Source organism: Ailuropoda melanoleuca, unplaced genomic scaffold (assembly GCF_002007445.2).
Source record: "Ailuropoda melanoleuca isolate Jingjing unplaced genomic scaffold, ASM200744v2 unplaced-scaffold11143, whole genome shotgun sequence".
Classification (NCBI taxonomy): domain Eukaryota; kingdom Metazoa; phylum Chordata; class Mammalia; order Carnivora; family Ursidae; genus Ailuropoda; species Ailuropoda melanoleuca.
In genome coordinates this window covers 1-9,748 of record NW_023179553.1, presented here as the reverse complement: position 1 = coordinate 9,748, position 9,748 = coordinate 1, and the positions used below count along the sequence as shown (strand labels likewise).

The 9,748-nt window shown below is 38.9% G+C and overlaps 1 pseudogene; it reads left to right on the top strand.

Annotated features, from left to right (window-relative positions):
- Nucleotides 1-4,775: 4,775 nt before the first annotated feature.
- Nucleotides 4,776-5,682, top strand: LOC117797679 (annotated as a pseudogene).
- Nucleotides 5,683-9,748: the final 4,066 nt, after the last annotated feature.

The following is a 9,748-nucleotide window of genomic DNA, read 5'->3' as shown; positions in this document are numbered from 1 at the left end:
CAAAAGGACCTGGCCCTTTGTTAGGGATATTGTTGAAACTACAGGTAATTTGGGGGATAACTGAGAGATACCGAAATATTCTGTATTCATAAATATTTTAACTATATCGACTATCTTGAGATAAATATTTTAACTATATCGACTATCTTGAGTCTTCCAATCCATAAATATGGAATGTCTCTCCATTTATTTGGAGCTTCTTTAATTTCTCTCAGCATTGTTTCATAGTTTTCAGTGTACAATAGTGTATTTTTTGTTAAATTTATTCCTATTTTTAAATTTTTGATGCTATTGTGAATACAATTTTCTTAATTTTATTCTCCGATTGTTCACTGCTATTTATAAACACACAATTGATATTTGTATCTTGAATTCATATCCAGCGACCCTGTGAAACTCATTGATTAATTTTTGAACTATTTGTTATGGATTCCTTAGAATTTTTTACATATAGGTTCATGCCCTCTGTGAATAACAATCATTTTATAACTTCCTTGCCAAAGTGGACATTTTAATTTTTTTTCTTTCATGCATTACCTAGAATCCTCACTACAATGTTGAATAAAAGTGGCAAAAGCAGATAACTTTTCCTATTTCTAAATCTTAAAGGCAAGTATGATGTTAGCGGTAGGTTTATTCACAGATGCCCTTTATCAGATTGAGGAGTTCCTTTCTATTTCTATTTTGGGAAGAGCTTTTATCATGAATGAGTAGAGGATTTTGATGAATTCTTTTACTGTGCCTATTGGGATAACCATGAAGTTTTTGGTTTTTATTCTATTAATAAGGCATATTACAGTCACTGATTTTGAAATGTAAAACCAACCTTATTATGAGATAAATCGCACTTAGTCAAAGTATATAATTCTTTTTAGATGTTGCTGAATTTTATTTGCTATTACATTAATATTTTGTATGTCTATTCACTGCTGAGATATTTATCTATAGTTTTCTGTGATGTCTTTGTCTAGCTTTAGATTCAAGGACACACTATAATCCTAGCATGAGTTGGATTTTTATATATGTACTNTATATATGTACTTTAACAACATAGATTTACTCCTCAGAGTCTGAAGTCTGGGGTGTCCAAATTTTAGATTCCAGTGAATTGATTCCGGGTCAGAAGACTTTTCCTTTCTTACAGAAGGATAACTTCTTACTCTATCCTCATCTGGCAGAGAGAGCTCTGTTCCTTCATCTCCTTATAAAATCACTAATTCCACCATGGGGACTATAATGGGTTGGATTTTTAAAAAGTCTCCCCTATTAAAAAAAAAACTCTTGAGAAACATTTAATATTAGTTCTTATGCTGATTTTTGATGTAATTCATCAATGAAGCCATCTGAGCCTGGGGTTTCTTTGTAGAAAAATTTAAATGAGTAATTGCATTTCTTTATTTATTATAGGTCTGTACAGAGTTCCTATTTCTCCTTGAGTCAGTTCGGTAATTTATTATTTTTTGTTTGGTAATTTATTATTATTTTTGGTGATTTATTATTATTTTTGGCGATTTAGTATTATTTCAATTTTATCTTTTCAAAGAACAAATTTTGGTTTCATGGATTATCTCTCTTGTTTTCAATTTTCCATTTTATTGATCCTTTCCTAATTATATCACCCGCACCTACTTTGGGTTTGATTGGTCTTTGTTTTACAACTACTTAAGGTACAAGTACAGGTGATTGATTCGTGACCTTCTTTTCCGATCTAGGCTGTAACTGTACATGATAGTATTGGTATGCTCTGTTTTCTTTTTTATGTAATTCAAAATAGTTTTTAATTTCCCTGGCTACCTCTTCTTTAACCCATCGATTATTTAAAAGTGTGTTGCTTAAAGTTGTTTCTTACTATTAGAGTTCTCTAAATTAGTCCCATTGTACCCAGAAAGATACTTGGTATGATTTATTGTTTTAAAGTTTATTGAGGCTTATTTTGTCACCCAGACTATAGTCTATCATACACAATGTTGTGTATTCTATAAATGTCATTTTGATTCATAATGTTGTTCAAGATTTCTGTTTCTTTGCTGTTTTTCTAATTGTCTAATTAATGAGAATGGGATATCGAAATCTCCAACTGATAGTGTTGAATCATTTATTTCTTCTTTTAATTTTGTCAGGTTTCTTTCATGTATTTTAGGAATCTAGTGTTATTCCATGTGCATTTATACATGTCAATCTTTCTGATATTTTTCCTCATTTCACTATGAAATATCTTTGTCAAATAATATTTCCTGTCTTGAAGACTTGTTTGTCTGATACTGGTATAGCCACTCTAGCCATCTTATAGTTGTTGTTTCTATGGTATATGTTTTCCCACCTTTTTACTTTCAACTTATATACCTTGGCATCTACAGTATGACTCCAATGTGCAGAGTATAGTTATTTCTTGCTTTCTTTATCCTAACAGTGTCTATTTTTTATGAGGAGTGTTTAGTACTTTACTTTGTAACTGATGTTATGGCTGGAAATCCATTTGCCAATTCACTAGAACTCCCTATGAAATACCCAGCTAGTCTGCTAATGCATGGCTCACCCCGAAGATGGTCACAACCTCAAGCTAGTAGAGCCTCGGGCCTCCCTACTGGCCTGCCACCAACATCACCACACTGACCTACAAGCTCCAAATCAAAGAAGCCAGCTCAGGCAGTGGAACAAAGCTGTCAGCTTTCCCTGTTTTACCACTGCTGACAGGACTGGAGGCAGTGGGGATAATGAGGGCAGCCCCAGCCAGAATGTCAATAACGTGGAAGTTATTTCCCAAAGTTCTGTAGTTTTCATGAACGGGCTGATGTTTCTGATGGCTTTCAGGGTGTTAAGATGGTGTTATTGACAGTTTTACCAGTTTTGCAGTTGCTCTTCAGGAGAGGGTTTTTCAACCCCTCACTCAATCCCGCTACAAATGAGTATCTGTTCCTGTTCAATCCATTTTTTTTAAGAAGGGGGAGAGAGGCAAGGCAGAGGGAGAGAGAAACCTTAAGCAGGCTCCACGCTCAGTTCAGAGCCTACACGGGACTCCGTCTCACAACCCTGACTGAGATTGTGACCTGAGCCAAATTCGAGATTCAGGTGCTTAACCAACTGAGCCACCCAGGCGCCCCTCTTCATTCCTTTTTTAATGCTTTCTGTTAGATTGATTAAGGCCTTTGCTTCATTTACTCTCCCTTATACTTTGAAAGTTTAACATTTAATTTTAAAATATTTAACTTGATATTTTTAGAATATATACATTGAGAATTTCATAATAAATATTTAGATTTAATTTACATCCACATTATTCCCCTAAGAACATAACTTAGCATGTCTTTCTTTTTCTTTTCCCCACATCACAATTTCATTGTCCTTTTGTCTGGAATTTCCACTCTAACTTTTTTGGGCATTTGACTGAGGGAAGGAGATACGACTATAGTGTGTGATCAGTCCTTCTTGTTGAAAGGAGAAAAACTATTTGGACATTATATGTGAAGTGAGGTTAATTGCGAGGCTTTTATGTTGGGAAACTGGTGAGTGGTGATATCACCAACTGACTTAGGAAATCAAGATATATTCCCTTTTTACTCTTTTTCTTGTGTCATTGTTATAATTTCCCTACCACTGTCTCCTAACTGAGGAAAGTGGAAAAAGTTTTAAGATGCATTTGTGAAGATCTGTTCTCTATTATATGAGTTTAAAATAAATGGGAGTGGGGCACCTGAGTGACTCAGTGGGTTAAGCATCTGAGTTCAGCTCAGATCATAATCCCAGGGTCCTGGGATACAGCCCCACTTCCTGATCCCTGCTCAGCAGGCAGTCTGTTTCTCCCTATCCCTTGGCCCCTCCCCCAGCCCCTGCTTTCTGTCTCTCTTTCTCTATAAAATAAAATAAAATAAAATAAAATAAAATAAAATAAAATAAAATAATAAAATAAAATAAAATAAAATGTAAAACAAAATAAAAATGAATGGGACATAAGAGTAGAGATTTCCAGGGTAAGATAAATATACAATGATCTAGGGGGATATATTTGTGATTCATCAGTTTACAGAATTTAGTTAATGTCATGAGAGTAGATAAGACCACTGAAGAAAAAGAAGAGACCCAAATAAAGATCGCTCAAAAACGCCAAGATACACCTTGGGCAGGACACAGCAAGGTGAACTGAGCAGTTAACTTCTACCAGGTAGAGTTAAGAAGAAAAGGAGAAACTGGATTTGTAGCAGCCAAAGGTCATTGAAAAATACATTAATTTAGGAACTATGAGTGCCCCTTGCTTCAGTACTCAAGGGGTATTTGGTGACTTTAATGAGAGCGCTTAAAGTCCCCTGAAATGTNCCCCTGAAATGTGAGTGTGTTGAGGCAGCATGGAAGTCAGAATGTCTGGGGGTGAGTGGAGCCGAAATGGTATTTATAGGAGTATAGACCCCCTCGCAGGTGTTTGCCATTGATGGTGGGACATGAGTTAGGAAAAAGCTACAAGAAAAGGCAAGGTTAAAGGAAAGTGGGGAAACAATTTAGGGAGAGGAACAGATTTAAGGACAGCTTTGGAAATACTGCAAGACCAGAGATGAGCACGGCATAGAGAGTAGAATGTACGTGTATGCAGCGAAGGGAGGAATGTGTAAGCGTGTGTGTGCTGGGGCTGGGGAAGGAGGAGGCAGGCTGTTTTAGATAGCATTCATGAAAATGAGTCAAAATAGTAAGTAAAGCTTTCCAATCAGTTTTCAGGTTCCAGAGTTCAAAGTGGGAATCAGAGCTATGTCAACATTCCCCAACCGGTCAGCCCTGATAACACTTCAATGGCCCCCAGCTTCTTGTTGGTGGGCATGCCAGGTCTGTCAGCCGTACCCTCCTGGTGGACGATACCACTCATCACCATCGACCTTCTCTCTGCCCTGGGCAACGGTACTACCCTCTGGGTCATTGCCCTGGATCCCACCTTCTCCGCCCAATGTACTTCTTCCTCTTCCTGCTGAGTGTGTCTGATGTTGGCTTGGCCACGGCCCTGATGCCCACCCTGCCGGGTCTTGCCTTTGCTGGCGTTCGTGCATCCCTGCCTCAGCTTGCCTCCTACAGATGTTCTTTGTCCACGTCTTTTCTGTCATGGAGTCCTCTCTCTTGCTCGCCATGGCCTTAGATCGAGCACTAGCCATCTGCCGCCCTCTCCACTACCCAACGCTCCTCACCAACGATGCCCTGAGCAAGATTGGTGTGGCTATCGCTTTCCGATGCCTGGGTCTCCACCTGCCCCTGCCATTCCTCCTGGCCCACATGCCCTACTGCCACTCCCAGATTCTGACCCATTCTTACTGTCTGCACCCAGATATAGCCCATTTGGCCTGCCCGGGAGCTTGGAGTGCAGTCTACAGTCTCTTGGTGGTTCTGTCAACCATGGGATTAGACCCCCTGCTGATTTTCTTCTCCTATGGCCTAATTGGCAGGGTGTAGCAAGGTTTGGGATCCAGCGAGGATCGCTGGAAGGCTGCTCAAACCTGTGCTGCCCACCTCTCTGCTGTGCTCCTCTTCTATGTGCCCATGATCCTCCTGGCCCTCATTGACCATCTCAGGGTGCCAGTACCTCAGCCTGCCCATACTCTTCTCTCCTATGTCCACTTCCTGCTTCCTCCTCTGATGAACCCGATTCTCTATAGTGTCAAGATGAAGGGGATTAGAGAGAGAATACTCAAGAGGTTACAGTCCAAGAAGGTGGGTTGGGCTCAATGAGGAGGATGCCCCTCCACATCTGGTGGCTCACGGCTACCTGGCACCATGGTTTCCATGACAAGAACTCAGTTCACCGTGCATGACATGGTGACTCGGGTACACATAAGCACATATACATGGATGCCACTGTCCTTGCAAGCGTGCATGTGGACATTAAGGAAAGCTTACAAGCTCCAGAGAAGGCAGTGGTCTCTCCACTGTTACCCTACAGATCCATGGCATAGAGAGGCCAGGATCTAGGTCTTGTCCCAACCTTCCAAGTGTGTCTTGGTGGTTGTTTTGTGTTTGTTAATTTCCCCACCACATCTACACCCCAATAACTGAGGAAACTCTAGGAGTTAAACAGCTACGCAGCAGAGAAACGAGAAGACAGAAACATCTGATGGCATTCAACATGTGTGTACATCNGGTTGTTTTGTGTTTGTTAATTTCCCCACCACATCTACACCCCAATAACTGAGGAAACTCTAGGAGTTAAACAGCAACACAGCAGAGAAATGAGAAGACAGAAACATCTGATGGCATTCAACGTGTGTGTACATCGTTTTGCAGACCTTTTCATGGATTGTAATATATATGTGTCATGTATACAATCACATATCATTGATCTATTAGTGTAGCCTCATAGTCTGACTTAGTTAATATGGTATAAAATGATCCCCCTCTCATAAAACAAACAAGAGCTTTGGAATCCTAACAAGAATTACATTATTTTTATAGATTAAATGTAAGAGAATCAACATTTATGATGACAAGCTTTCACATCCAAGAATATATGATAGGTGTTTCACTTATTAACACTTTTTAAAAAATTTTCAATAAAATTATTCGTGTTTAAATTATTTCTATAGTTTTAAAATGTATGATTTTGTTGCTGTTATTAATAAAATATTTCCCTATTTCTATTTCCACATACATAATGTNTTTGATTGAGAAAAAACATTTCTATCTTGCATTCATATATATTTTACCAAATTATCATATGAATTATTGTAGATTTTTATTTTAGGATTTTATTTGTATTTAGCATATATAAGTAAAAATAGATGACTGGTAAGTTTTCCCTACTATTCCCACAATGTATTTCATTTTACTTTATTTAATTTATTGGACTATGAAATATTAAAAGTAAAAGTGAATTTTCAAATCTTGTTTTTGAAACAGAAGTGGCATTAATGTTTCATCTGCTAGAGCAATGGTTGGCTGCTAGATCTCTGGGTAAACTTTCAAGATTTCAATGATATATATGTATTCCAATTTTATTGATTTTTAATAGGTCTACTTGATGAATCCTATTAAGTGCTTTTTTAGCACCCACTAATATAATTATCTGCTTTTTAAAAAAAGATTTATTTATTTGAGAGAGAGAGAGAGCATGCACACGAGTGGGGGGAGGGGCAGAGTAAGAGGGAGAGAGACAATCCCATGCAGACTCCCCTCTGAGCACAAAGCCCCACTTGGGGCTGAATTCCAGGACCGCCAGGTTATAACCAGAGCCAAAACCAAGAGGCAATAGCTTAACAGACTGAGCCACCAGATGTCCCTATAATTGTCTGTTTTAATGTGTTGTTCAATTTCTGATATTGAAACCTCTTTGTTCTCTTGTGACTATAGAAGAAGGGCATTTTAAATGAAGGTAGCAAATTGAATCCACCTAGTGCTAAATGAGAACGCACAGTGACCTATCAGGATATATTTCCGGAAGGCAGGAACAGTTATAACCTCATCTTATACCAAGCTTCTCTGTAAGGCATATTATAGATCCTCTTATTAAACTAGATAATTTGTCTCTTGATTTCACAAATGAGAAGACTGAGACTGAGAATTGAAGAATGCTTGAAGTACATAAAATTAGTTGCAAAGGCAGCATTTATTTTGAATTTGCTTAATCCAAAGCCCCAGCTACAAAATACTCCTTTAAAACTGTTGAATGGAGAAACAGCCTAGTCTTGAGGCCACAGGAATGAGGTCTCTGAGGAACCCTGCTTTTCCCAAATTCACCCTTTTTTCCTCCCTAGTACACCCACCTCTAGCTTCTCATTTATTTACTGATAAAAGATGGTGGGGACTTCTCAGTGGGTTCCTACTATTTCCATGTGGGAATGTACACCAAGTATTACCATACCTTCCTACTTTTAAGATAACTTGTAAATCTCTATTTTTATATGAACTCATCTAAACGCTATCTTGTCTAAACACGTTTGTCTGAAGACGGTATTTGAATTTTATGGCTTTTAAAAAGATTAACATAGTAATCCATACAATGCAGAGAGAAGGAATTAATTTTTAATTTCAAAGTACATATGAAACCTATCATAATACACAACACATAGAAAGGAACTTTCTCAAGACCACATAGCCAGGAAATGGCAGAGCTGAAACCAGAGGACTGGTTTCCTGGTTGAGTCTTGAGCCTTTTCCCTCCTCTAACCAACTCCTTGGCAGGACTAAGGTATCATAACAGAAGGTTTAGAGGACATGTTTTCCCTGATAGGGCCATTTTACTCTTTCTTCTCTAGGTTGGTTTCTAAATCCCCAGTCTGGAGCTACATTATATCCTATTAAGTAGCAGTAATCCTGGACTCGGATCCCTTAAGTAAAGATGGCATAGTCCTCATAACTCCTAAAGTTTCTTTGTTGATACTTTCTCATTAGGATATCCTTGGGGCACGCTAATCTGTCTCCATTTACAATGCCNCCATTTACAACGCTGGGAAGTGACAGGTGGGTCCAGGGAGGCTCCGGTAAGAAAGTTGTCTGGCCACAGTGATGCCGATTCTGTGTTGTGGCTTGACAGTTACTGGTACCTAATAGTATTATGGGCTGCTCGAAATCAACTGGCTCTCACAAAGGGCCCTTACATTCCCTGTCAATGTTAGCTTCTGGTAAGAGGTGTAAAAAGTGCAGAGGTGAGTCAAGTCTAGGTGATGACCGCCCTGATCCACCCCTGAATCTCCACCCCAGCAAAACTTCAGACTCTTCTTTTAGTTCAAACTGATATACGTCTACCAAGCACATACTCTGAACAAGGTATTTAGTCGTGAGGAGACTTTTAAAGTTGAATAATTCACAACTCTTTCCTTGTGGAAATTCATAATGCAGTCAGTGGGAGAGACATATGTACGATAAGAGAGATGCCTCTGGGTCTCCATCCATTGTGCCCCAAGGACTCAGCCCCTTGCCTTTACTAGAAGTGCTGCCAAATCCCAATGACCACCTGTAATTTCCTCCTACAGTTGTCCCCCAATTTGGCTTCAGCAGAAAACACACTCTCTAGGTTTCCCCTTTCACATTGCCCCCCGCCAGTTTTCTTTCCCAAACATTAACGTACATACCAATCGTCTAAGATCTTGGTAAAATGCAGGTTCTCCCTTAATAGGCTTGCAGCAGGGCATGAGATTCTGCAATTCTAGTTACTATCCAGGTGATGCTTTTGCTGCTGAGCAGTGTACCACACTTTGAGTAACAAGGAAGAGGACGTATTTAAACCAACTCAGACATATGAAGGGCTTAATGTAAATCACAAAAACGAATCAAATAAGGAAAGCAAATACAAAGATGCTAAGTGGCTCCAGAACCTCACAGAGCTCCCCCAGTCACAGTTTGGGGCCACTGGTCATAGTTCTTCCTTAAAAGCCTCTCTGGATTCTTACTCTTCATTCCTACCCGAAGATAGATGCCATCAATTCCCCAAACAATAACAAAAGGATTCCTGCCTATTCTCTGAAAGGCAGGCCTCCTCTTCCTTTAAAAGCAGATATGCTGTGGTATATTAGATCCCTTTAGGGATTAATTGATTGATTGACTAATTAATTAATGTCAATTAAGGACCATGAAGTAAAAGGAAATATCTCCTCTTTGAAAGAAATATTACCCTGCTCCTAAGACAATTTATTATAGAGAAAATGGAACTTCCACTTCTGCCCCATCATTTAGACTTAAGACTCAGTTTTTCCAGGACTTTTACTCTAATCTGCCGAGTTTTTATACAATACACAATGGGATTCATCAAAGGCGGTACCAACAAGAACGCATCAGCTATCAGAAT